Source organism: Eulemur rufifrons, chromosome 8 (genome assembly GCF_041146395.1).
Source record: "Eulemur rufifrons isolate Redbay chromosome 8, OSU_ERuf_1, whole genome shotgun sequence".
Lineage (NCBI taxonomy): Eukaryota > Metazoa > Chordata > Mammalia > Primates > Lemuridae > Eulemur > Eulemur rufifrons.
In genome coordinates, this window is record NC_090990.1 from 101,526,973 (window position 1) to 101,554,154 (window position 27,182).

The following is a 27,182-nucleotide window of genomic DNA, read 5'->3' on the forward strand; positions in this document are numbered from 1 at the left end:
ATTCAAGTCATCCTCCTGCCTCAGCCTCCCGAATAGCTGGGACTACAGGCACATGCTACCACGCCTGGCTGATTTTGTCTATTTTTGGTAGAGATGAGGTCTCGCTCTTGCGCAGGCTGGTCTTTAATTCTGGAATTCAAGCAATCCTCCCACCTCAGCCTCCCAGAGTGCTAGAATTACAGGCATGAGCCCCCGTGCCTGGCCAAAAAAGCACATTTTTGTGTGTGCATATAAAGCAAAATTTTAACTGCATTTTGACTGCAACCCATCACATGAGTTTAGGTGAGGAATTTTCCCACTTGTGGCATCATATCAGTGCTCAAAAAGTCCCAGATTTTGGATTTTTGGATTAGGGATGCTCAACCTGTACACACATGCATACACAGAGAGATATAGAAATAGATGTGGATGTGTGTGTGTATGTACACATACATACATTTCTTTGTTCTGTCTTTGTCCAGAAACAATGACAGATAGCATTGAGCTATCACCATAGCATTGAGCATACCTGATGCCAGATCGAAGTTTCTAAATACATTTTCCAGTAAAACGAAGTAGAGCTCCTTGGTTAAATGGCTAGGACAGAGGAAAAAATAAGATGAACCTGGAATATTATGTGGTACCAGAAACTAATGAAATGTTAAAAAAGTGATGGGGAGGCCGGGCGTGGTGGCTCACGCCTGTAATCCTAGCACTCTGGGAGGCCGAGGTGGGCGGATCGTTTGAGCTCAGGAGTTCGAGACCAGCCTGAGCAAGAGCGAGACCCCATCTCCACTAAAAATAGAAAGAAATTATATGGACAGCTAAAAATATATATAGAAAAAATTAGCCGGGCATGGTGGCGCATGCCTGTAGTCCCAGCTACTCGGGAGGCTGAGACAGGAGGATCGCTTGAGCTCAGGAGTTTGAGGTTGCTGTGAGCTAGGCTGACGCCACGGCACTCACTCTAGCCTGGGCAACAGAGTGAGACTCTGTCTCAAAAAAAAAAAAAAAAAATTAAAAAAAAAAAAAAGTGATGGGGAGCCAACTTGAAAGAGCTTTCAATGGGCAGATCTGGGACAATTTGAAGAACAAAAATAATAATAATAATGAATTATAACCCATGGGATTAATTTCCACAAGTCCATACTGCTGTAAATAAACTTCGAATAAATAAAGGAAAGGGGACAATTCTTCCTTACAGTGAAATTCAAATTAATATAAAAACAATGATGGAAACATTAGGCAGAATTACAGTATTAGTTGTTGTAGGCAAGAATTGTCTATGGATGCCAAAATTAGCAAGTGTAAGTTTAATTAGAGATGGGATATTTGCACAGATTCTAAGTATCTGTCCATAATAACATTTAAGTGGAGCAACCAGGCAGACACCACCCTTAACCAAGTGATTAAGTTAACATCACTAGTAATACAATATGTTGACGTCATGTATTTCCTGATATGATACACTGAAAAGGGCACATTACTTCTGTGATATTCTTGCCAAAAATATATAACCTCAATCTAATCATGAGAAAACATTAGAGAAACCCAAATTGAGGGGCATTTTACAAAAGAATTGATCAGCACTCTTCAAAAGTGTCATGGTGAAGAGAAACTAAGAAACTGTCACAGATTGGAGAAGATCAAGGAAGGAGACATGACAACTAAATGCAATGTGGGATTGTGGATTGTGTCCTGGATCTGAAAAGGACATCAGTAGGAAAACTGATGAAATTTGAATAAGATGTATAGAGTAGTTAATAGTATTGTTTCAACACTATTTGTTTCAATAATCGTACTGGGGTTATATGTTAACATTAGGCAGGGTGAAGAATATTTGTAAGTCTGTGTTTACAAATATAAGTCTCTCTGAGTCTAAAATATTTCAAAGTTTAAAACGTTTTAAAAAGTGAGTTCATTAAACACTTACAAATCTAAAATTAAAAAAAAAATTCCTCCCCTCCTATGTATCTATGTGACATCAGATTTTTCTCCCCCATATGCTTCAATTGAAACAACGTATCGCTGCAGATTGACTGAAGAAGCAGCTATGAAAATCTGGCTTTCTTCAATTAAACCAGACATTAAAGAGATTTGTAAAATAATCCACTTTTTTTCACTAAATTATTCTTATTTTAGAAAATAGTTATTTTTAACAAAGAATAAAAATGTTAACATGGGTTGGGCTTGTTATTTTTAAATGAATTAATATTTTAAAAATTCTGTTTTACTATACCATGCTCATGGATCAGCAGAATCAACATTGTTAAAATATCTATACTACCCAAAGCAATCTACAGATTTGATGCAATCCCTATTTTTTTTTTTTTTTTTTTGAGACGGTCTCGCTCTGTTGCCTGGGCTAGAGTGCCGTGGCGTCAGCCTAGCTCACAGCAACCTCAAACTCCTGGGCTTAAGCAATCGTCCTGCCTCAGCCTCCTGAGTAGCTGGGACTACAGGCATGTGCCACCATGCCCGACTAATTTTTTTTCTATATATATTTTTAGCTGTCCAGGTCATTTCTTTCTATTTTTAGTGGAGACAGGGTCTCGCTCTTGCTTAGGCTGGTCTCGAACTCCTGACCTCGAGCGATCCTCCTGCCTCGGCCTCCCAGAGTGCTAGGATTACAGGCGTGAGCCACCGCACCTGGCCGATGCAATCCCTATTAAAATACCAACATCATTTTTCACAGATCTAAAAAAATTAATTCTGCACTTTCTATGGAACCAGAGAAGACCCCCATATAGCAAAAGCAACCTTAAGCAAAAAGAAAAAATTGAGAGGCATCAATTTACCAGACTTCAAGCTATACCACAAGACTGTAATAACCAAAACAACATGGTACTGGCACAAGAACAGAGACATAGACCAATGGAACAGAACTGAAAACCCAGATATAAAACCATCCACATATGGCTATCTGATCTTTGACAAAGCAGACAAAAACATACACTGGGGAAAAGAATCTTTATTCAATAAATGGTGCTGGGAAAATTGGATAGCCAAATGTAGAAGAGTGAAACAGGATCTGCACCTCTCACCTCTCACAAAATCAACTACCATGGATAGCAGACTTAAATCTAAGGCATGAAACTATAAGAATTCTAGAAGAAAATGTTGGAAAAACTCTTATAGACATCTGGAAAGAATGCATAGGGAAAGAATTTATGAAGAGGATCCCAAAGGCAATCACCGCAACAACAAAAGTAAATAAATGGGACCTGATCAAAGTAAAAAGCTTCTGCACAGCCAAGGAAACTATCGTTAGAGCAAATAGACAACCTACAGAATGGGAGAAAATATTTGCATACTACACATCTGATAAAGGGCTGATAACTAGAATTTATGTAGAATTCAGGAAAATCAACAAGAAAAAATCAAACAACCCCATTAAAAAGTGGGCAAAAGACATGAACAGAAACTTTTCAAAAAAAGACAGACTAATAGCCAACAAACATATGAAAAAATACTTAACATTTCTAATCATCAGGGAAATGTAAATCAAAACCACTGTGAGATATCACTTAACTCCAGTGAGAATGGCTTTTATCAAAATGTACCAAAACAACAAGTGTTGGCGTTTTGTGGAGAGATAGGAACACTCATACACTGCTGCTGGAACTGCAACCTAGTACAACCTCTATGGAAATACCTCAGAGAGCTAAAAGTAGAACTACCATTTGATCTAGCAATTCCATTACTGGGCATCTACCCAAAGGGAAAAAAGACATTCTATTAAAAAGACATCTGTACTCAAATATTTATAGCAGCACAATTCACAATTTCAAAAATGGGGAAACAACCCAAGTGCCCATCAATACATGAGTGGATTAATGAAATGTGGTATATGTATACCATGGAGTACTACTCAGCCACAAGAAGATCACAATGGTGATCTAGCACCTCTTGTATTATCCCGGTTGGAGCTGGAGCCTATTCTACTAAGTGAAGTATCACAAGAATGGAAAAACAAGCACCACATGTACTCACCACAAATTGGTATTAGTTGATCAACACTTACATGCACATACAGTAGTAACATTCATCAGGTGTCGGGCAGGTGGGAGGGGGAAGGAGGGAATGGATATATTCACACCTAATGGGTGCAGTATGCACTGTCTGGGGAATGAACACGCTTGTAGCTCTGACTCAGGTGGGGCAAAGGCAATATATGTAACCTAAACATTTGTACCCCTATAATACTCTGAAATAAAAGATAAATTTTAAAAATTGTTTTAATTCTGTTTCTGATATGGTGACTATTTTAGCTATAACCCACAAGCAAAATCTCTTTAGGTCCTTGACTTTTTTAGCGTGTCCTCTTTAAAGGGGGTTTAAGACTAAAAAGTTATAAGAGCCACCATAGTGTATCTTTAATAGCTACAACAAAAATCCAAAAATGCAATAGTTCAAACAAGATAGAAAGTATTTCTTTCATGTAATTGCCCAAGGTGAGTGGTTCTGTTGTTCCATGTGGTAATTCAGGGACCCAGGTTTTTTTTTTTTACACCCATTTTTCTGCTAATCCCTAGGACAGTGGTTCTCACACTTAATGTGTATCAGAGTCACCTGGAGGGCTTGTTAAAACACAGTTTGTAGTTCTCTCCCAGAATTTCTGATTCAGTAGGTCTGGGGTGGGGCTGTAGAACTTGTATATCCAACAAGTTCCCAGGAAATGCTGATGCTACTAGTAGGAGGATCTCTTTCTAGGGCATTGTCCTTCTCTGCAAGGCTGAAGCTGAGTTGCAGCCAGATGGGAATTGGGAAGAACATGAAAGAGTTTGCCCACTTTTTTTAGGTCTCAGCTAGAAAGTGACACACATCAGTTCCTCTTTATTCCATTGGCAAGAATTTAGCCTGCCTATCAGCAAGGGAGGCTAGGAAATGTGGTGTAGCTGAAAAATCTTGTGGCCAGAACTTCCGTTACTATAGAAAAAGGGGAGAGTTAATTTTGATGGGCACTGAGGAACAATATTATCAAGACATTGGGAGAATAAACACTTAGGTAGGATTAATTAACTAGGGAATATATCTTATCAGATAAAGGTAAGGAATTTATGTAGAAGTGTGGAAAGGGAAGGTCTAAGAGAATGGTATATGTGAATATAGAAGTAAGACTGTCTTATGGAAGATTGAGACAGACTAGCTTAGTTAGGTGGCCAGAGTTAGAGGAGAACAGGCAATAAGTGATAGTGGAAGCTGTTATAACACCTTGAAAGAAGGCTTATTAGTTTTGGTGGGTTGGTTTGTTTTGTGTATGGGTTTTGTTGTTGTTGTTTTGGTTTATGTTTTTTTAGAGACAGGGTTTCACTCTGTCCTCCAGGTTGGAGGGTAGTGGCGGGATCATAGCTCACTGTAACCTCGAACTGCTGGGCTCAAGTGATCCTCCTGGGCTCAGCCTCCCAAGTAGCTAGGACTACAGGCATGCAATACCATGCCTAGCTAATTCTTAAAAATTTTTTTGTAGGGGTGGGGTCTCGCTGTGTTGCCCAGGCTGGTCTCAAACTCCTGGCCTCAAGCGATCCTCCCACCTCAGCCTTCCAGAGTGCTGAGATTACAGGTGTGAGGGTGCCTAGCAGTTTTGTATGATAAATTGAAGCAGCAGTGGGAAGCCAAGTGAGAAGCTGTTCTCTCCCACTGTAAGAGTCTTGAGGTTCTTCTCTGTTGGTGATGCTCTGCATAATTATTTTCTCACTCTAAATCACAGTCACACAACCATTTAGGGGCTCTTGGTGCCTGGTGTTAATTACCCAAATATGTATGTTTGATCCATATAGCTTTTCCCTAGTGTGATCCCAGGGGAAAGCAGTGGCATGTATATCCCCCACCCCCTTGGCCCACAAAACCAAGTGAAAAATGGGAAGCCAAAATTCAGCTTTGCACCTGGAATAGGGTGGGAATATTGGATGAGAGTTGAAGCTTTTTGCTTTGGAAATGGGAAGGAGACGTTTACATACAGACTAACCATTACAGATCTCCATCCAGTAAGAAAGCTAAGTAGTCTTCAAACAGCAGGAATCAGTTCTGTTCTTGAAGGTAGGATTCTATAGCGTTTGCTCAGTCTTATACTCCCCCTTCCCCAACCCTTTCCCATCAAAACAGCATGTAGATGAACGGTCCATTTATTCATTTAAGAAATAATTACTGAATGATTTTTAAGTGCTAGGAACTTATCTAAGCACTGGGGATATAGCAGTGAACAAAGTAGACAAGTTTGTCTGCTCACCGCGTAGAGTTTAAAATGTAGTGATGGAAGGATACAGGCAATAAACAAATGGATATATAATGTCAGAAAAATAAAAAGGAAAATAAAGCAGGGTTTAGGTAAAAAGGTTAATGTGCTTTCATTTTCAGCATAGGAGATCAGTTAAAGTAGAACCTGTGATAATCCTGCCTAAGAAGGGCTTGAGACAAATTCTACTTCAGCGTCCTACAATTTTTGCAGCTTTATTTTGAAGGAGTACATTTTGGCTCAGTGGAAAGTTATTAAAAGTGAATTGTACTTCTCTTTGGACTCCAGCTTTTTTCTTTGCAGGCTTGATCCTTTGTAGCAGCTCTGGGGATATTTGTCGTAATCTGCCAGTGTCTTCCATATTTGTGTCAAGTTATTTTCTCTAATTTGCCCAATTTATTTCTAACCTACTGGTTGATAACCTTGCCTGGTATAGTATAATAAGCACTTTTGGGTCTGATAAGTCTTGTGTGTTTCTATCCTGTAAAGAGATTAGAGTGGTTTCTTCTGGTTCCATGTTATCTAAATCTCCTCTTAGTGAGAAATAGTTAATAGTGCTCACATATCCACACTGATGCATGCTCTTCTCAAGCTGGTGTCCACATCCTTTTTTCCTCCAGTTGCTGAATTCCAGAAATTGCTACCTCTAGAACTGTATGGAATCAACTTCTAAGGTAATCCTATAAAATTGTACATTTGTGCATAGTATAATAATTTCATTCTTTGTAGCATCTAAGATGAAACTTGTTCTATAGCCATTTTGCTTTTCCTTAGGACCTTTTAGCCCTATTTGAGGGATCTGTTCTGTGGTTTGGTTTGTGTGTGTTTAAGTTCCTGTAGGGAACTGAAATGGAGAGTTTACATCCTTGGGAAGCGCAGAGTTAATTGCTGCGAATGATTGGCAGTAGGAAACATTAGGTAGCTTGGAAGGAGCTCAGCTGTCTGGTTTGCATTAGTGTAGGTTGGAGATGGTGCAGAACAAGACCAATTGTTCTGTGATTTTTTTTGGCAGGACCTGGAAGTGCATTTTGCTTACAGTTTGGTGGAAGACAAACTTTCACTCACCTGTACAGTTGCAAGTACAGAGCACAGGCCTACTAATCTTCAAAGCTTGGTTGAGAAAGAATTTATTTGAGCTGGGTGCGGTGGCTCGTGCCTTTAATCCCAGCTACTCAGGAGGCTGAGGTAAGAAGATTGCGTGACCCTAGGAATTCAAAGCTGTATGAGCTATAATCATACCACTGTACTCCACCCTTAACAACAGAGGGAGACCCGGAATCATTAAAAAGAAGAAGAAGAAGAAGAATTTATGAATTTATTTGGATGATTATGTCTGCCTCTTTACATGAATTTCCTCGCTCCACCACAATGCAATATATCAATGTAGCAGAATTGCACTTGTACCCCATGAATATATACAAGTCAAAAAATAGACCAGGCACGGTGGCTCATGCCTGTAATCCCAGCACTCTGTGAGGCTGAGGAGGGAGGATCACTTGAGGTCAGGAGTTCAAGACCAGCCTGAACAAGAGCGAGACCCTGTCTCTACCAAAAATAGAAAAAATTAACCTGGCATGGTGGTGCGTGCGTGTAGTTCCAGCTACTTGGGAGGCTGAGCCAGGAGGATCACTTGAGCCCAGGAGTTTGAGGTTACAGTGAGCTATGATGATGCCACTGCACTGTACCCAGGGTGATGGAATGAGACATTCTCAATCAATAAGTAAAGCAAAAAAATTAAAAATAAGTGAAAAAAAATACAAGAATCATAATTAGAGAAACCTTTTTCAGGTCTACTCTTAGTGGAATATAAGTAGCTAGGCTACTACTGGATTAGCTATATTTATAACATTCTTCTCTATTATGACTAATTTAGCATACAGAGTTATGAATATTTTTGAAGGGTATTCTGGAGAATTTTTATGAGGCGAAAAAATTTGGGGAGACTTTTCTAAGGTTTATTTATTTTATTTTATTTATTTATTTTTTTTTTACCATCCGTGGTGTGATAGAAGGGGGAGCTACCTGGTCATTGGAATCCAACATAGGTTTTAATCTCTACTTTCCTATTATGTGATCTTGGGCAGGTTTATTTAATATTTCTTTCTTTTTTTTTTTTTTTTTTTTTTTGAGACAGAGTCTCACTCTGTTGCCCGGGCTATAGTGAGTGCCGTGGCGTCAGCCTAGCTCACAGCAACCTCAAACTCTGAAGCTCAAGCTGTCCTACTGCCTCAGCCTCCCGAGTAGCTGGGACTACAGGCATGCGCCACCATGCCCGGCTAATTTTTCTATATACATTTTTAGCTGTCCATATAATTTCTTTCTGTTTTTAGTAGAGACGGGATCTTGCTCCTGCTCAGGCTGGTCTCGAACTGCTGAGCTCAAACAATCCTCCCGCCTTGGCCTCCCAGAGTGCTAAGATTACAGGCATGAGCCACCGCACCCGGCCTATTTAATATTTCTGAGTCTCAGTCCATTCGTAGAATGAAGATATGGACTTCATCGGAATGTTCTGAGAATTAAATGCAGCCTTGAAGTTTCTGTAGTTCTTAGCTCATAGTTCTGGTCTTTAGCATTAGCTCAAATGTTAATTTTCTCTCTTCTATTTCCCCTGTCCCCAAACCCCCAATACATACCTTGTTACTTTTCTTCCTATTGGAGTGCACTTTCCTCAGTTGTTTTCAGACTTAGGTGGTGAATGTATCACTTGGAAAATGTTTTATCTGAGAAGGAGACTCTCCTGAGTATGTGCATACAAAATGAGCCTATAGATCATGGTTTTCACAGCAATGTGAAAGATCACAACTGTTTGAAACTCTTCTTTCCTAGCACCCATTATTATTAGTTATGTGGCATAAAGCATGAAACAGAATTTTTGCTTTCTTTTTCTTTTAAAAATATTCTTAAGGGAAGCCTGTATCTGTTCTTTGCACGAGGAAAAGCAGGATTTTTAGAGGTTGGAAGAATGCAGCTAACCCCTGTTTTTTTAATTTAATTATATACTTCTTAGATTGCTTACTTGACTGTTTCTTTTTTTTTTTTTTAATTTCAGCATATTATGGGGGTACAAAAGTTTAGGTTCTGTATATTGCCCTTGCCCCCTCACCCCCCCCACTTGACTGTTTCTTCTGTGCAAACTTAGAGCAATCATTCTTAAACTCTAGTGCCCAGTAATTACCAAGGGGCGTATAGAAAAATGCATATTCCTTGGTCCCACCCTAAGGAATTTACTACAAAATGGGCCTGGGAACATGCATTTGCAGCATATATCTGAAGTATTTCTGATTCTGATGTAGGTGGTGTAAAATGACACTTACAGAAACATTGGTTTAAAGTAAAAGAAAAATTACAAAACTAAATTTATTGGGTTCCATCCGTGGGTCACACATGTGTCTAGATTGTTCTCTATAGCTGCGATCCCCAGTCCCCAGGCTGTGGATTATTACCAGTCTGTGGCCTGTTAGGCATGGGGCACAGAGCTCCGCCACTGCTGTCTGTAGAAAAATTGTCTTCCAGTTGTCTTCTGTGAAACTTAGTGGGGGGGGCACCTTAGTGTGGGCACTGCAAAAGGTGAGCAGCAGGTGAGTGAAGCTTCTTGTGTATTTGCAGCCATTCCCCATTGCTCACATCACTGCCTGAGCTCTGACCCACCTCCACCCCCACCCCACCACCTCATCTATGGAAATCCATGAAATCCGTCCCTGGTGCCAAAAAGGTTGAGAGGACTGCTGCTCTTTAGTGATACATCTCCAAACCTTCTGTGGTGAAGGACAAGTTTTTTGTTTTCTAATATAGTGTGGACTAATACTATTGTAAATAACAGTGGAATAGATTACTAAAAAAGGGAGGTAAAAAGAGAGACACAAGGCTGGAGGACAGGATGGGTATATTCATACCTAATGGGTGTGGTGCGCACCATCTGAGGGATGGACAAGCTTGAAGCTCCAATTTGGGTGTGGCAAAGGCAATATATGTAGCATAAACATTTGTGCCCCCGTAGTATGGTGAAATAAAAGAAAAAAAAGAGTACACAAAATCCAAGCCCAGTATTTTTTATTGTTAGATTCAACAATAGGGATAAAATTACTTGGTCAAATTAACAAAAAAGTTTCTAAATGTTTACTCTCAATTTCTCTGATTATCTTGTTGCAGAGTGGTAATAAACAGTTCATGGACTAGCACCAGTCAGTGGGACACACTTTGAGTAGCATTGCTCTCCAGAAAATGAAAATTATTTTGCATTGAAACTGGCAAGCTGGAAACCTAGTCTCTTGTACATGTCCTAGGAAGCCTGATTTGTTCATCTTTAAAATTGAGACAGTTTTACCTCCTTTGCTTATCTTATAGGGATATTATGAAGATCACATAAGATATATGTAAAAGTACATTATAAACTGAAAAACTAATGCATATTAATCCTCATAGACATTTATTGAACATATTGAGTAGGGGACTCTGTTAGCAACTAAGGATATAGAGATGTATGGCAAGGAGCTTACTATTCACATATATATTTGCCACATATATATTTGCCATTGGCAGTATGCAGAGCTGATTAAATTTCAGCTTCGTAAAAATTCGTGCCATCTTTCTCTGAACATTAGTAATGTGCTTGTATATTTTTAAATATATAACTTTGTGATGTTTCTTTTTAATGGTCTGGTAAGAACTTTTTGAAGTTGTATGTTTTATATTTTGAATAGATTAGAAGCAGTTTGGAGGTAGGTATCCTTTTGAGTTAAAGTTCTGGTACTCCTTGTGTACGGATCCTTTTCTGTTAATCCTGGATTGCTTCTCCCAACCAACTCCCAGTCTCAGGCCCACCTTTATACCCTTTCTCTCCTTTGCCTAGTTCCTCTTCTCAGAATGTGTTTGCAGAGAACATAGATCTTTAAAGCCAGGAGTCCATTCAACAAAAACATTTCTGAGTGCCTGATATGAACAGGTTAGGTGCAAAAGGTAAGAAAATAAGCTGGGCCTGGTGGTGCATGCCTGAAGTCCCAGCTACTTGGAAGGCTAAGGTAGGAGGATTGCGTGAGCCCAGGAGTTAGAAGTTACAGTGAGCTATGATGATGTCACTGTACTATATAGTCAGGGGCAACAGAGTGAGACCCTGTCTCAAAAAAAAAAAGAATTAACTATATATAGTTCCTGACCTCTTGGAGCTCACAATATTTTAGGGGAAATGGACAAGTAATTCTGTAATGAGACAGGTACTGACATGTTCAAAATGTTTGACGGCACACAGAAAGGAAAAACTGCCTGGGGGACTGGAAGTTTTCATAGGGTGACCATATAATTTACCCTCCAAACTAGAACACTATTTTTTTATTTATTTTTTTTTATTATTTTTTATTTTTTATTTTTTTTTTTGAGACAGAGTCTCACTCTGTTGCCCAGGCTAGAGTGAGTGCCGTGGCGTCAGCCTAGCTCACAGCAACCTCAAACTCCTGGGCTCAAGCAATCCTCCTGCCTCAGCCTCCCGAGTAGCTGGGACTACAGGCATGTGCCACCATGCCCGGCTAATTTTTTCTATATATATATATTTAGCTGTCTATATAATGTCTTTCTATTTTTAGTAGAGATGGGGTCTCGCTCTTGCTCAGGCTGGTCTCAAACTCCTGAGCTCAAACGATCCGCCCACCTCGGCCTCCCAGAGTGCTCGGATTACAGGCGTGAGCCACCGCGCCCGGCCTAGAACACTATTAAAGGTGAAAGGGACATTGTTAATCATCATGAAAGGACAAACTGGGACATGTCCCTTGCAAACTAGGACATATTATTACTCTATTCATAAAAGAAATATCTTCTTATATTCTTAATGTAAGAGTTGAAGAACTTACTAGGTAAAGAAATAGCACATACAAAAGGTTGGAAACAGGAAAGAATATGTTGGATGGCAGGTCAGTATAAAAATTCATGTGTCCAGCCTATAAAATACATAAGAGCAGGAATAGTAGGTTGAAAAGATAAATTGGGACCAGATCATGAAGGGTCCTTTATATTATTGTTGTGGATCAGTGGTCCCCAACCTTTTTGGCACCAGGGACCAGTTTCATGGAAGACAATTTTTCCACGAACTAGGGGTGGGGAGGGGGGTTGCTGTGGAGCCCAGGTGGTGATTCTTGGCCTGTTTCCTAACAGGCCATGGACTGGTATTAGGGACCGCAGTTCTAGATAATGGGAAGTCTTTGATATTAAGGTTGGGATGGTAAGATTACATTTTTTTTAAAGATCACTTTATTGGCAATATAGAGGATGAATGAGGTGGGAGGGGCACAAGATCATTTAAAGTATTTGCTGTGTAGGTAAGGAGAGAAAAGATGATATTCTGAATTGAGGAGTGACAGAAAGGTTGAAAAGGAATGGAAAGATGCCAGAGAAATTTAGAACTTTAGAGATATTTAGATTTATGGGGAAAAAGACACATGGCTTCCAGGACACCACACTCTCCTGGTTTTCTTCCTACCTCACAGGTTAGTCCAGTCTTTGTTGGGTGTTTGCTTTAATTTCTAAATGTGGGAGTACCTCAAAATTCAAGGGTTAGACCTCTTCTCTGTTATACTCACTTTTAAATAATCTTGTTTATCCTCATGACTTTATTTATTTATTGAGACAGAGTCTTGCTCTGTTGCCCAGGCTAGAGTGCCATGGGGTCAGCCTAGCTCACACCAACCTCAAACTCCTGGGCTCAGGCAATCCTTCTGCCTTAGCCTTCTGAGGAGCTGGGACTATAAGCTCATGCTACCATGCCCAGCTAATTTTTTCTATTTTTAGTTGCCCAGCCAATTTTTTTTTCTAGTTTTAGTAGAGACGGGGTCTCGCTCTTGCTCAGGCTGGTCTCAAATTCCTGACCTCCAGTGATTTCCCACTTAAACCTCCCAGAGTGTTAGGATTACAGGCATAAGCCATTGCGCCCGGCCATCCTCATGACTTTAAATTCCATATATATGTGTATGACTCTTGAATTTGTATCTTCAGCCCAAACCTCTCTCCTTAAGTCCAGACTTGTGTCTAATAGGCATTTCAAACTTAACACGCCAAAACTGAACTTTTCATTTTTTACTCCAAACATGCCATTTTAGTAAAAGGCATCATCATTCATCCAACTGTAGAGACGAAAGCCTTGGAGTCATTCTTAATGACTCTTTCTCTCATATTTCACATCCAGTCTGTAAATATTTCTATTGGCCCTTCTGTCAAGATATATCTAACTGATATTTGTGATATAAGACCATACTTGATTTGGACCCTGAATTACCTCTCCTTCCTTATTTCCTACCACTCTCCTTCTTGGATGTGGCATTTCATCTTTACCTTTTTACTGTTTCTTGTCCGGGCTAAGCACCATCCTGTGTCAGGCAATATCACTGTTCCTCTGCTTGTTCTCTACTTGTTACATTCTCTCCCAGATACTTGCACAGCTCATTTCCTTCCTTAATTCAGGACTTGCTCAAATGTAATCTTTTCAGGCCGGGCGCGGTGGGGTGGCTCACGCCTGTAATCCTAGCACTCTGGGAGGCCGAGATGGGTGGATCACTTGAGGTCAGGAGTTCGAGACCAGCCTGAGCAAGAGTGAGACCCCCCCCCCCCGCCCCCATCTCTACTAAAAATAGAAAGAAATTAGCTGGACAACTAAAAACATATAGAAAAAATTAGCTGGGCATGGGGGCACATGCCTGTTAGTCCCAGCTACTCGGGAGGCTGAGGCAGTAGGATCGCTTAAACCCAGGAGTTTGAGGTTGCTGTGAGCTAGGCTGACGCCACGGCACTCACTATAGCCCGGGCAACAAAGCGAGACTCTGTCTCAAAAAAAAAAAAAAAAAACCAAAAAAAACAATGTAATGTTTTCAGACAGGACTTTCCTGACCATGGGTTGTTTTTTTTTTTTATTTTAATATGGAATGCTTCCTGAATTTGCATATCATCCTTGCACAGGGGCCATGCTGATCTTCTCTGTATCATTCCAATTTTAGTATATGTGCTGCTCAAGCGAGCACCTGACTATGCTTTTTTAAGAAGTGTTTCTTCCCCTCACCCTAACACCACTCTCTGTCCCCTTTCATTCTAATCTTTTTAGTGATACTTACCACTGCTTTATAAATATATATACACACATACATAAAATTTGTCTCGGCCAGGTGCAGTGGCTCACGCCTGTAATCCTAGCACTCTGGGAGGCCAAGGCGGGAGGATCATTTGAGCTCAGGAGTTCGAGACCATCCTGAGCAAGAGGGAGACCCCGTCTCTACTAAAAATAGAAAGAAATTAGCTAGACAACTAAAAATATATAGAAAAAATTAGCCGGGCATGGTGGTGCATGCCTGTAGTCCCAGCTACTCAGGAGGCTGAGGCAGAAGAATTGCTTGAGCCTAGGAGTTTGAGGTTGCTGTGAGCTAGGCTGACGCCATGACACTCAAGCCCAAGCAACAGAGTGAGACTCTGTCTCAAAAAAGAAAAGAAAAAAAAATTGTCTCTTTTCTTAATACTAGAATGTTAAGTCCATGAGGCTACAGACTTTAATACTGTATTCTCATTGCCTAGAGTAGTGCTAACAATAAATAGTAAGCTTTTCATAAATATTGTTATTTCTTGGAATCTAAAATGCCATTGATTTTAGGATGCATCAATATTTTATGAACCAATGGGAAAGAAAGAATGCTGTCAATCGTTAAATTCCATTGATTATAGCCATCTCATTATCAGAGGTTAAAAATGGAGGAAATATGTATATTAGAATCTATGAAAAATTATTCGTTGAATGAGTGAGGTATAATAGAAAGGAGTCCTTTCACATGAATTCAGGGTTTTTAACTTGATCAAAGGAATAATGGTGTCTTTATTGTAAATACGGAATACGAGGAAAGGAATAATAAGGTGGATAGAAGAAGGAAAGATATCTCCTCATGTCCCTATAATTCACCAGGCAGAAGCAAGAAGAACTTTGTATGAAGGGGGAAGAAATCAGAACTATCTAGTCTGAGACCTAGATGCTATTCTTGACCCTGTCCACATTTTAACATCCTTGTTACTATGTATCTTCCATACTTGAGGGTAAAAATTTTCCAGATTTCTCCAATTACTACATTATCCCTGAATTCATCCTCAAAATACTTGTATTTCTTACTGTCTATGTGCTTCAAAACTGTTTAAAGGATTTCAAGAGAGTCTTCACTTGACCCTTTCAGTGAGATGGAGGTTCTCATTGCCTCCAACCTTCTTTCTGTCTTGTTGGATTGTCTAATTTAGAGTTATTTAAAACATTACATAAGAGTGACCAGGTCTTAAACCTCTTCCTGATTTTTTTTCTCCCATGGCAGAAAGCAAACCAAAAAGTACTTGTTCTTCAAATGTAAGAATGGGCGATGATTTCAGCACTTTCCTGTTTATAAATATCATAAGCACTTATGTACTAGGACTATTCCAGAGATCTCTCTCTCCATCCTTTTTACCACCCCACTTTCTGACTTGACTAGTTGACTATAGTGAATATGGTGACTAAACTTCTACATATTTTATCAACATGAAAATTTTATCAGGTGCCACTAGTTTAGTGCCTACAAGTAGAAAAGGAAATCTTTTTCTCTATAAGTGGATACTATATCAAAGGCAAGCCAGAGCTACATATATATTTTGAAGTTATAAAGCATGCTATTTATTCCTTTTTAACTATAAAAAGAGATAGGAGTCCAGATTTCTTACTTGATGTATTTTTCCCCAAGGCAGGACCGTGACAACTAACACAGAAAGATCTCATTCTTCAGGTAGGACCCTGTTGCCTGCATGTAAAAAGCAACTTAATCCCTTACAAGCCCAAGAAGTAACCATATTCATAGTATCTGGAGGGCTACATGCACTTCATCTTAATATTACTGGTCAATTAAATGTCACACACTATCTATATTCTTCTGCCACATTACTTTCCAGTTCTGCACGGTCAAGTTAAAGGCATTTTTTAGAAAAAAGAATCCATTCTGTTCTGTTTATTTTAATTTTTAAAAAGCTAAAAGGGTTTTTAATTTAATTTTAAAAAATTTTAGCAATAATGTGGAGGAAAATTTTAAAAATTTGTTTTAATTGAAAATTTAAGCATAAAGAAAAGTAGAGTAGTATAATCAACAGTTATGTAACTATCATCTTGGGTCAGCAATTAACATTTTAGCATTTTTAAACATGTTTACAAAATAAAGACTGCTTCAAATAAAACAACATTTTAGCATATTTGTTTCATTGATATATAGCATAAACTTATTTTCTCTACATCATTTCAGAGTAAGTTTTAGACTTTACCTTAGATTGCTGTGATAGAATAATACCCTTTCCCCCAAGGTGTCTACACTGTAATCCCCAGAACCTGTGAATATGTTCAGTTTCATGACAAAGGGAAATTAAGACAGCAGATGGAATTAACGATGCCAATCAGCTAACCTTAAAATTTGGAGATTATTCTGGATTATTTAGGTGGACCTAGCGTAATCACAGAAGTCCTTCAAATGGAAAAAGGGAGGCAGAAGAGAGATGGCAGCTAGAGAAAAGAGTAGGCCTGACACTGATGGAGGAGGTGGGCATAAACCAAGGAAAGCAGGTGATCTATAGCTGGAAACTGCAAGAAAATGGGCTTTCCTCTAGAGACTCCAGAAGAAATGTAGTAGCCCTTCCCATGCCCTGAATTCAGCCCAGTGAGACCCATTTTAGAGTTATGACTTTCAGACTGAAAGATAATAAATTTGTGTTAAGCCACTAAATTTGTGGTCATCTGTTAAAAGCAGCCATAGAAAACTAATACTATAATTCTGAAAAACATAAAGTCTCCTATTCAATCACACTGCAATTATGATACCCAACAAAATTAACAATAATTCCCTAATATTATGTAGTACTCAGTCTATTTGGAAATTTACCCAGTTGTTCCTCATAATATCTTTTGTAGCTTTGTTTAAATCAGGATTCATTCAGAGATCATACATTGCATTTAGTTATATCTGTAAATCTCTCTTAACCTAGAATGCTGTGCACCATCACCACCCCTTTTTTTCATATCAACTCTGAAGAGACAAGGCCCATTGATTTGAAATATATTCCACATTGTAGATATGTCAGATTGTTTCCACATTGATTGTTTCACTGCTTGCAGTGACAAGTTTGATCCCTGGGGTAAGGGGATAGCAAGATCTCTCCATTGTTAAGATCTGTTTTTCCCTCTGGGAGGCCGAGGTGGGCGGATCGTTTGAGCTCAGGAGTTCGAGACCAGCCTGAGCAAGAGCGAGACCCCACCTCTACTAAAAATAGAAAGAAATTATATGGACAGCTAAAAATATATATAGAAAAAATTAGCCGGGCATGGTGGCACATGCCTGTAGTCCCAGCTACTCGGGAGGCTGAGACAGGAGGATCGCTTGAGCTCAGGAGTTTGAGGTTGCTGTGAGCTAGGCTGACGCCACGGCACTCACTCTAGCCTGGGCAACAGAGTGAGACTCTGTCTCAAAAAAAAAAAAAAAAAAAGATCTGTTTTTCCTTTTGCAGTTAGTGGTCTGTGGAGTAATTTTGTTTATTTGAAGCTAGGAGGGCTATCTGCTGTGTCATAATAACTGACCTAGTTATTATGAAAATAAATTTTAAACTTCCAGACTAACATTTTTTACACTGGCAGTATGTTAGACCATATAACCTTAAAACCCTTTTGCTGCTCTATTATAGAACACCTAGTAGGCCAGGCACAGTGGCTCATGCCTGTAATCCTAGCACTTTGGGAGGATGAGGCGGTGGATCTCTTGAGGTCAGGTGTTCCAGACCAGCCTGAGAAAGAGTGAGACCCTGTCACTACCAAGAAAGAAAAAGAAAAATTAGCTAGGCATGGTGGTGTGCACCTATAGTCCCAGCTACTCGGGAGGCTGAGGCAGGAGGATTGCTGGAGCCCAGGAGTTCAAGTCCAATATAGGCAGCCTGGTGAGACCTCATCTCACAAACAAAAAACCTCAGTATATCGGTTAAATAGTTAAAGAGAGAATTAGGAACACTGGGGAGAAATTATACAGAATGCAGCATAGCGGTATAAAGAAGTAGAAAATTTGGGGGGGGGGGCGGCGGAGGCTGAGATGTGGAGGCTGGAATAAGATGGTCCAAGATACATCTCATAAGAGTTCTATGATAGAATAGAGAAAATGGGGAGTAGCAATATTGAGAGAAATAATACCTGAGAGTACTCCACATTTGCTAAATACATGAGTCTTCAACTTTAGGAAAAAACAGAAAATCCTAAAAGGATAAATAACACCAAATGCATTAATGATACTGTAGTTTTGTAGAACATCAAAGACAAAGGGTTTGTGAAAGCAACCAGAAAGGACAAAATAGATTTTACCACAGAGGAATGAAAATTAGACTTAAAGGAAACTTCTAAACAGCAACAAGCCAAGAAAATAATATTTTCAAAGTACAGAGATAAAATAAGGCACAGAACTCTATGCTCATTCTAGAGTAGAAATGAAATGAGAACATGTCTGAATAGACAGACTTAAATATGTTTGCCACTTAGATATTCTACTAAAAGAACTAATAAAGGATATACATCCAGAAAAACAAATTTGAGTAAGAATGGTGGGCAAAAGAAAACTTTTGGGTAAATCTAAATTAGCTTTGACTGTATGTAACTCACTAATGATAATGACTAATTTCATAGAAACTAAAAACAAGATAGGACTGAAATAAAAGAAAAAATAAGTGAAGAAAACTTAAGGCCGGGAGCAGTGGCCCACACCTGTCTGTAATCCTAGCACTCCGGGAGGCCGAGGTGGGAGGATGGCTTGAGCTCAGGAGTTTGAGACGAGCCTGAGCAAGAGCTAGATTCCATCTGTACAAAAGATAGGAAAATTAGCTGGGTGTGGTGGTGCACACCTGTAGTCCCAGCTACTTGGGAAGCTCAAGCAGAAGGATTACTTGAGCCCAGGAGTTTGAGGTTGTAGTGAGCTATGATGACACCACTGCATTCTAGCCAGGGCGACAGAGTAAGACTCTGTCTGCATAAAAAAAAAAAAAAAAAAAGCTTTAATCAATCCAATAGAAGGCATAAAAGAGCAAAAAGAAAGCACAAAACAAAGCAAGGTAAATGTAATGGAACAGAAGATGGTAGACAAAACTAAATGTATTAGTAATCATGATAAATGTAAATGTACTAAACTAGTCAATTTAAAAATATTAGATTGAATGGAAAAATTAAATCCAGGTAAATACTGTCAAAAACATAAAGGCCCAGAAGTTGAAATTAACGATGAAAAAAGATGTTCTAGTCAAATATTAACCAGAAAGTTAATGTCCCCATATTAATATACGCTTTAAGACAAAACTAAATTTTAAGGCCAAAAAGCATCATTATGGGAACTTCTAAGAAACAAATAAAAATTGTAAAAAAATTTTAAGTGACTGAAAATATCTTTATTTCAAACCTTTTGTGTTTGAAAGATTTTTTGAGAGGTATGGTATTTCAGATACCATAGGGTTAGGGTTTTTCTCTTTCAGTATTTTAAAGATGATGTCTTTTTTTTGCGTTGTTTCTAATGAGAAATCTGATGTTATCTTTACATGTCTTTTTTATTCCCACCCTCCTAGCTGCTTTTAAGGTTTTATAGTGGTTTTGAGCAATTTCATTATAATATGCCTTGATAGTGTTTTCTACATGTTTTTTTGCTTGGGGTTTATTGAGCTGCTTGGATTTGTGGGCTTATAGTTTTCATTAAGTTTGATTAATTTTTGGCTATTTCCTCATATATTTTTTCTGTTCACTCCATCTCTGTCCTGTCTTTGAGGGACTCCAGTTATCTGTAATTAGGCTTCTTAAAGTTATCCCTAGCCCCCGATACTCTTTACTTCTCGTTCTTTTCTTTATCTTTAACTTTGGATAATATTTATTGTTATACTTTAGGTTCGTTAATCTTTTTTCTCATAATATATAATTTGGTGGTGTCACACATCATTGTACAGTCAACCCTCCATATCCGTGGGTTCTGCGTCCGTAAATTCAACCAACCTTAGATGAAAAATATTTGGAAAAAAATTTGAAATAACAACACAACAATAAAAATACAAATAAAAAACAATAGAGCCAGCCAGGCCCTGTGGCTTGTGCCTGTAATCCAGCTACTGGTGGGAGGGTCGCTCCAGCCAGGACTTTGAGACCAACCTGGGCCACACAGAGAGACCCCCATCTCAAAAAAGAAAAAGAAAAAAAAAATGCAGTATAACAACTATTTATGTAGCACTTACATTGTATTAGATATTTTAAGTAACCTAGAGATGATTTAAAGTATATGGAAGGATGTGTAGGTTATATGCAAATACTACACCATTTTATATAAGGGACTTGAGCATATAGGGATTTTGGTATTGATGGGGTGAGGGGGCCAATCCTTTGGATACTGAGGGATAACTGTATTTTTAACATCTTTTTGGTGTTTTAGTTTGGTTTGGTTTGGTTTTTGGAGACTGTCTCACCATGTAGCCCTGCCTGGTTTTGAACTCCTGTACGCAAGTGCTTCTGGTGTGCCACCACACTCAGCTGTGTATTTTTTTAAACATCTTTCTTCAGGTTCACATACCATAAAATTCACCCATGAGAAGGTGTGAAATTCAATGGTTTTAGTATATTCGTAGTTGTGCAACCATCATCACTACAATCTTAAGATTAGAACATTTTCCTCAACCCCCAAAGCAACTCCCTACCCATTAGCAGTCATTCCCCATTTTGCCCCTCCCCCATCCCTAGACAACCACTAATCTACTTTCTGTTTACACAGATTTGCCTCTTTTGGACTTCTCATATAATAGAATCATATACTATATGGCCTTTTGTGACTGGCTTCCTTCACTTAGCATGTTTTCAAAGTTCTTCTATGTTGCAACATGTATCTGTATTTAATTCCTTTTTTGGCTGTGTAATATTCCATTGTATGGATATATATTAATACCACATTTTGAGTTTTTTTAATATGTAGATTTTAGGGGTACAAGTGCAGTTTTGTTACATGAACATATTGTATAGTGGTGAAGTCTGGGCTTTTAGTGTACCCATCACCTGGATAATATACCCAATAGGTAGTTTTTTATCCCTCACCCTCCTCCTACCCTCCCACCTTTAGAAGTGTCCAGTGTCTATTATTTCACTCTATATGACCATGTATTGAATTCCCACTTATAAATAAGAACATGTGGTATTTGATTTTCCACTCTCAAGTTACTTCACTTAGGTTAGTAGTCACTTCATTCCACCCAAGTTGCTGTAAAAGACATTATTTCATTCTTTTTGTGGCCGAGTAGTATTCCATGGTATATATATATCACATTTTCTTTATCCAGTCATTGGTTGATGGACATTTAGGTTGGTTCCACGTCTTTGCTATTGTGAATAGGGCTATGATAAACATACAAGTGCAGGTATCTTTTTGATAGTAATGTTTTTTTTCCCCCATTGGGTAGATACCTGGTGGAAGGATAGGTGGATCGAATGGTAGGTCTATTTTTAGTTCTTTGATAAATCTCCATGCTGTTTTCCCTAGAGGTTGTAACTTACATTCCCACCAACGATGTATTAGCATTCAGTTTTCTCTGCATCCATCCCAACATACACTATTTTTTTACTTTTTATTAATGGCCATTGTGACTGGAGTAAGATGGTATCTTACTGTGGTTTTAATTTGCATTTCTCTGATTAGTGATATTGAGCATTTTTCCAATGTTTCTTAGCCATTTGTATGTCTTCTTCTTTTTTTTTTTTTTTTTTTTTTTTTTTGAGACAGAGTCTCGCTCTGTTGCCCAGGCTAGAATGAGTGCCATGGTGTCAGCCTAGCTCACAGCAACCTCAAACTCCTGGGCTTAAGCGATCCTACTGCCTCAGCCTCCCGTGTAGCTGGGACTACAGGCATGTGCCACCATGCCCGGCTAATTTTCTCTCTCTCTCTCTCTCTCTCTCTCTCTATATATATATATATATATTTATTTTAGTTGTCCAGCTAATTTCTTTCTATTTTTAGTAGAGATGGGGTCTCGCTCTTGCTCAGGCTGGTCTCGAACTCCTGACCCCGAGCGATCCACCCGCCTCGGCCTCCCAGAGTGCTAGGATTACACGCGCCTGGCCTATATGTCTTCTTTTGAAAAGTGTCTGTGTCCTTTGTCCACTTTTTAATGGAGTTATTTGATTTTTTTCTTGTTGAGTTTGAATTCCTTGTGGATTCTGGGTATTAGTCCTTTGTGGGATGAATAGTTTGTGAATGTTTTCTCCCATTTCTGTAGGATATCTTTTTACTCTGTTGATACATTTTGTTGATATGCTCATCAATTGATAGACATTTGGGTTGCTTCCACTCTTGGACTGTTATGAATAATACCACTGGGCTGGGTGCCGGGGCTTACACTTGTAATCCCAGCACTGTGGGAGGCTGAGGTAGGAGGATCACTTGTGACCAGGAGTTTGAGACCAGGCCTGGGAGTGCGTCTCCACAAAAAAATTTACAAAATGAGCCACACAAAGTCTGTAGTCCTAGCTACTCCAGAGGCTGAGGTGGAGGATTACTTGAGCCCAGGAGTTGGAGGCTGCAGTGGCTATATGATCACACCACTGCACTCCAGCCTGGGCGACAGAGTGAGACACTGTCTCTTAAAAAAAAAAAAATAAATTAATTAAAAAATAAAAATCTGTGTGGAGATAATGTTTTCAATTCTGTGGGGTATATACAGTTGCTGGGTCTTGTGGTAACTCAGTGTCTTAACTGTGGGGAACTGCCAAACTCTTTATTTTAAAGTAACTATCATTTTGCATTGCCATCAGCAGTTTATGAGGATTCCAGTTTTGCCACATACTCCCCAACACTTGTTATTATCTGTCTTTTACATTGTAGCCATCCTAGTGGGTATGGGTGGTATCTTGTGGTTTTCATTTGTACTTCCCTGATGACTAATGGAATTGAGAGTTTTTTCATGTAGTTTTTGGCCATTCATATATCTTCTTTGGAGAAATATTTATTCAAATCATTTCTCCATTTTTAAATTGGGCTATTTGACTTTTTATTGTTGTAAGAATTCACTTTCCTGATAGCGTCCTTGGAAGCACAAAAGTTTTTAATTTTTATGAAGTCCAATTTATTTTTTCTTGCTTGTGTTTTTAGTGTTATATCTAAGAAACTATTGCCTAATCTAAGGTTACAAAGGATTTACTCTGTTTTCTTCTAAGAATTTTATAGTTTTAGCCCTTACATTTAGGTCTTTCCTTATTTTTACTTAATTTTTGTATATGGTGTAAAGTAAGGGTCCAATTTCATTCTTTTATGTAAATATCCAGTTGTCTCAGAACCATTTGTTGAAAAGACTTTTTTCTCCCTTATTGAATTGTCTTGGCACCCTTGTTGGAAATTAATTAGCCATAAATATTAGGGTGTATTTCTGGACTCTAAATTTTGTTCCATTGATCATATTTCTGTCTTTATGCCAGTACCACACTATCTTTATAGCCAATGTATTTTTAATCTCAGCCACTAGTTTTAATCTCTAGTTCAACTTGCATCTTTTTGTACATCTTCCATTTCTCCATGTAACTTTTTGAATATATGGAATGCAGTTATAATATCTGTTTTAAAGTCCTAATTCTAACAGAATTAGTTATGGGTAAGTAGATTTCTATTGATTGAATATTCTCCTCATTATGGGTCATGATTTCCTGCTTCTATGCATGCCTGGTAATTGTCGATTAAATTCCAGACATTGTTAATTTTACATTTTGGAATGTTAATTTTATGTTTATTACTGTAAATCTTCTTGAGGGTTGTTTTGCAGTTCAGTTATTGTACATGTCAACAGTCTGGTCTTTTTGGGATTTCACTTTTATGAATTGTTAGGCCAGTCCAAAACAGTGCTTAGTCTAAGGGCTAAAAATTCCCCACTGCTAAGATAAGACCTTCCTGAGTACTGTATCCAGTGCCGCATAAATTATGAGTTTTTCCAATCTGGCTATTGAGAACAGGCATTATTCCTCGCTCCATGTGAGTGTTCTGTTCTTTTCAGATGGTTTTTTTCCTCCAGTCTTGGATAGTTTTTTTATATACATGTATTAATCAGTACTCTAATCCCCTCAGTATTTGAGGGGATCATTTTGCAGATCTCCAGCCTTCTCTGTCTCTCTACCGCTCTCTCTTCTTTGATACTCTGTCCTTTGAAATCTTCTAGTTGCCATTATCTCACAATATTCTCAGCTCCATCTCTTCAACTCGGGAGTCTGCCAGGCTCTGCCTCAGTTTCCCTTCCCTGCACCATGCCCTGGAAACTCTCCTAAAGCAATAAGCAAGGACAGTTGTAGAGCTCACTTCATCTGTTTTTGTTCCGATGAGGTCACTGTCCTCTGTTGCTTGATGTCCATTGTCTTGAGAAATCTTTGTTTTCACGTCTTTTGTCTGGTTTTCTGTTGTTTCAGGTGGGAGGATAAATCTGTGCCCTGTTACATCATCTTGGTTGGAATTGGAAATTGCAGCATTGGTTTTGACATCAATAAATTTATGCAAAAATGTTAAACTGGAGAATAGATAACTAATTGTATATTCCTGTTGTGGAATTCTACATAGCAGTTAAAACAAATGAAGTAGAGTTTTATGCATTTACTTAGATAAATTTTAAATATAAAAAATTGAACATTAGGCCAGGCACGGTGGCTCACGCCTGTAATCCTAGCACTCTGGGAGGCCGAGGCGGGTGGATCGCTCGAGGTCAGGAGTTCGAGACCAGCCTGAGCAAGAGTGAGACCCCGTCTCTACTAAAAATAGAAAGAAATTATATGGACAGCTAAAAATATACATATAGAAAAAAAAATTAGCCGGGCATGGTGGCACATGCCTGTAGTCCCAGCTACTCGGGAGGCTGAGGCAGGAGGATCGCTTGAGCCCAGGAGTTTGAGGTTGCTGTGAGCTAGGCTGACAAGATGGCACTCTAGCCCGGGCAACAGAGTGAGACTCTGTCTCAAAAAAAAAAAAAAAGAAAAGAAAATATATATATATATATATATATATATAAAAAATAAAAAGAAAATGGGCAAAAGACATGAACAGAAGTTTCACAAAAGGAATTACAGATGGCAAATAAGCATGTAAAAAGAACATCATTAGTCATTAGGGAAATGCAGATTAAAACCACAGTGCACTATTACTACACACTTATCAGAATGGCTTAAATAAAAAATGACACTGACTGGGCTCAGTGGTGTGCACCTGTAGTCCTGGCTACTCAGGACACTGAGGCGGGAGGATCACTTGAGTCCAGGGATTCAAAGCTGCAGTGAGCTAGGATCACAGCTGTGAATAGCCACTGCATTCCAGCATGAGCAATATATCGAGACCCTTCTCTTCAAAAAATATAATAAAGATACCACCAAATAATGGTGAGGATGTGAAAAAACTGAATTTCTCCTACATTGCATCTGGGAATATATGATGAAACAGGTCCTCTGGAAGACAGATTGGCAATGTCTTGTAAAACTAAACATTCATGTGCCATGCAGTCACACTCTTGGACATTCATCCCAGATAAATGAAAACTTATGTCCCTACAAAAACTTGTACATGAATGTTTATGGTAGCTTTATTTGTAATAGCAAAAAAAAAAAAAAACTAAAAACAACTCAGATGTCCTTTAGTAGGTAACTAAACCATGATATTCAGCAAGAAAAAGGAATGAACTATTGGTACATGCAGCAACTTGATCAATGAGTGAATCTCAAGGGAATTATCCTTTGTGAAAAAAAGACAGTCCTAAAAATTATATACTGTGTGATTCCAATTTTTATTTATTTAGTTAGTTGAGACAGAATCTCATTCTGTTGCCCAGGCTGGAGTCCAGTGGCTTCATCATAGCTTACTGCAACCTCAAACTCCTGGGCTGAAGTGATCCTTCTGCCTCAGCCTCCCAAGCAGCTGGGACTACAGGTATGTGCCACCACACCTGGCTAATTTTTCTGTTTTTTGTAGAGACAGGGTCTTGCTCTTACTGAGGCTGGTCTTGAGCTCCTGACCTCAAGCAGTCCTCCCATCTCAGCCTCCCAAAGTGCTAGGATTATAGACATGAGCCACAGTGCCCAGCCTGATTCTAATTTTGTAATATTTCTGAAAATCTAAAATTTTAGAAATGGAGAACAGATTTGTGGTCACCAGGGGTTAGTCACTGGACTGTGGCCAGAGATGGGGGGGTGAAAGTAGATGTTGTTATAGAAGGGTAACATGAGGGGAATCCTTGAGGTGATTGAACTGTTCTTGACTGTGGCCAGTGGATACATGAACCTACAAATGTGATAAAATTTTGTAGGACTAAATACACACAAATACAAGTAGAACTGGGGGAATCTGAATAAGATCTATAGGTTGTATCAGTGTTGATATCTTGCTTGTAATAACCATATTATATTTTTGCAAGATGTTACTATTGGGGAAAACTAGGTAAAGGGTATATGGAATCTTTCTGTATTATTTAAAACTTTATATAAACCTATATCTCAAAATAACAAGTTTAATTAGAAAATAAAATAGAAGCAAAATATTAAGATTTGACCTTCTTTTTATCCTCTGTACTTATCTCCATGCTTGAAATATTTCATAATAAGGAGAACATGGAATCGCTACGATTTATACAACATTGGACTTCTCAGCTCCATATTGTGACCATTTCGAAGTGGGGTCAAAGGGAGAGAGAAATCAGTAAGAAAAAATGGTGGAAACATAAGAAATGAAATTTTTTTTTGCTCATTTGTTAATATTCACTTTTTAAAGTCTTTAGATTTTAAAAAGATAAATACCAGGATTTTTTGAGAAAGGTAATTTTTTTAAAAGGAATTACTTTCATTCTTACTTAGGATTTTGAAACTAAAACAATTTTTTAGAACTTATTTTTAGCCCGGTGCAGTGGCACACTCTTGTAATCCCAACTACTCAGGAGACTGAGGTAGGAGGAT

At 38.6% G+C, this 27,182-nt stretch overlaps 1 protein-coding gene and 1 non-coding gene across 3 annotated transcripts in view; one reads left to right on the forward strand and one right to left on the reverse strand.

Moving 5' to 3' along the window:
- The window catches only part of GATAD2B (GATA zinc finger domain containing 2B), an 87,945-nt gene that overhangs the window by 37,824 nt on the left and 22,939 nt on the right, over positions 1-27,182 (forward strand). The window contains exon 1 of one of the 2 annotated variants that reach the window (XM_069478704.1): positions 6,867-6,888. The exons of the other annotated variant lie outside the window; for it this stretch is intronic. The gene's annotated coding sequence lies outside the window, so the exon portion shown is untranslated. Of the gene's footprint in view, positions 1-6,866; positions 6,889-27,182 lie in introns of those variants that run through there. 2 annotated transcript variants of the gene reach the window in all.
- Positions 14,105-14,211, reverse strand: LOC138391040 (U6 spliceosomal RNA). Its single transcript, XR_011234683.1, has one exon. It is a non-coding gene; the product is annotated as a U6 spliceosomal RNA (small nuclear RNA).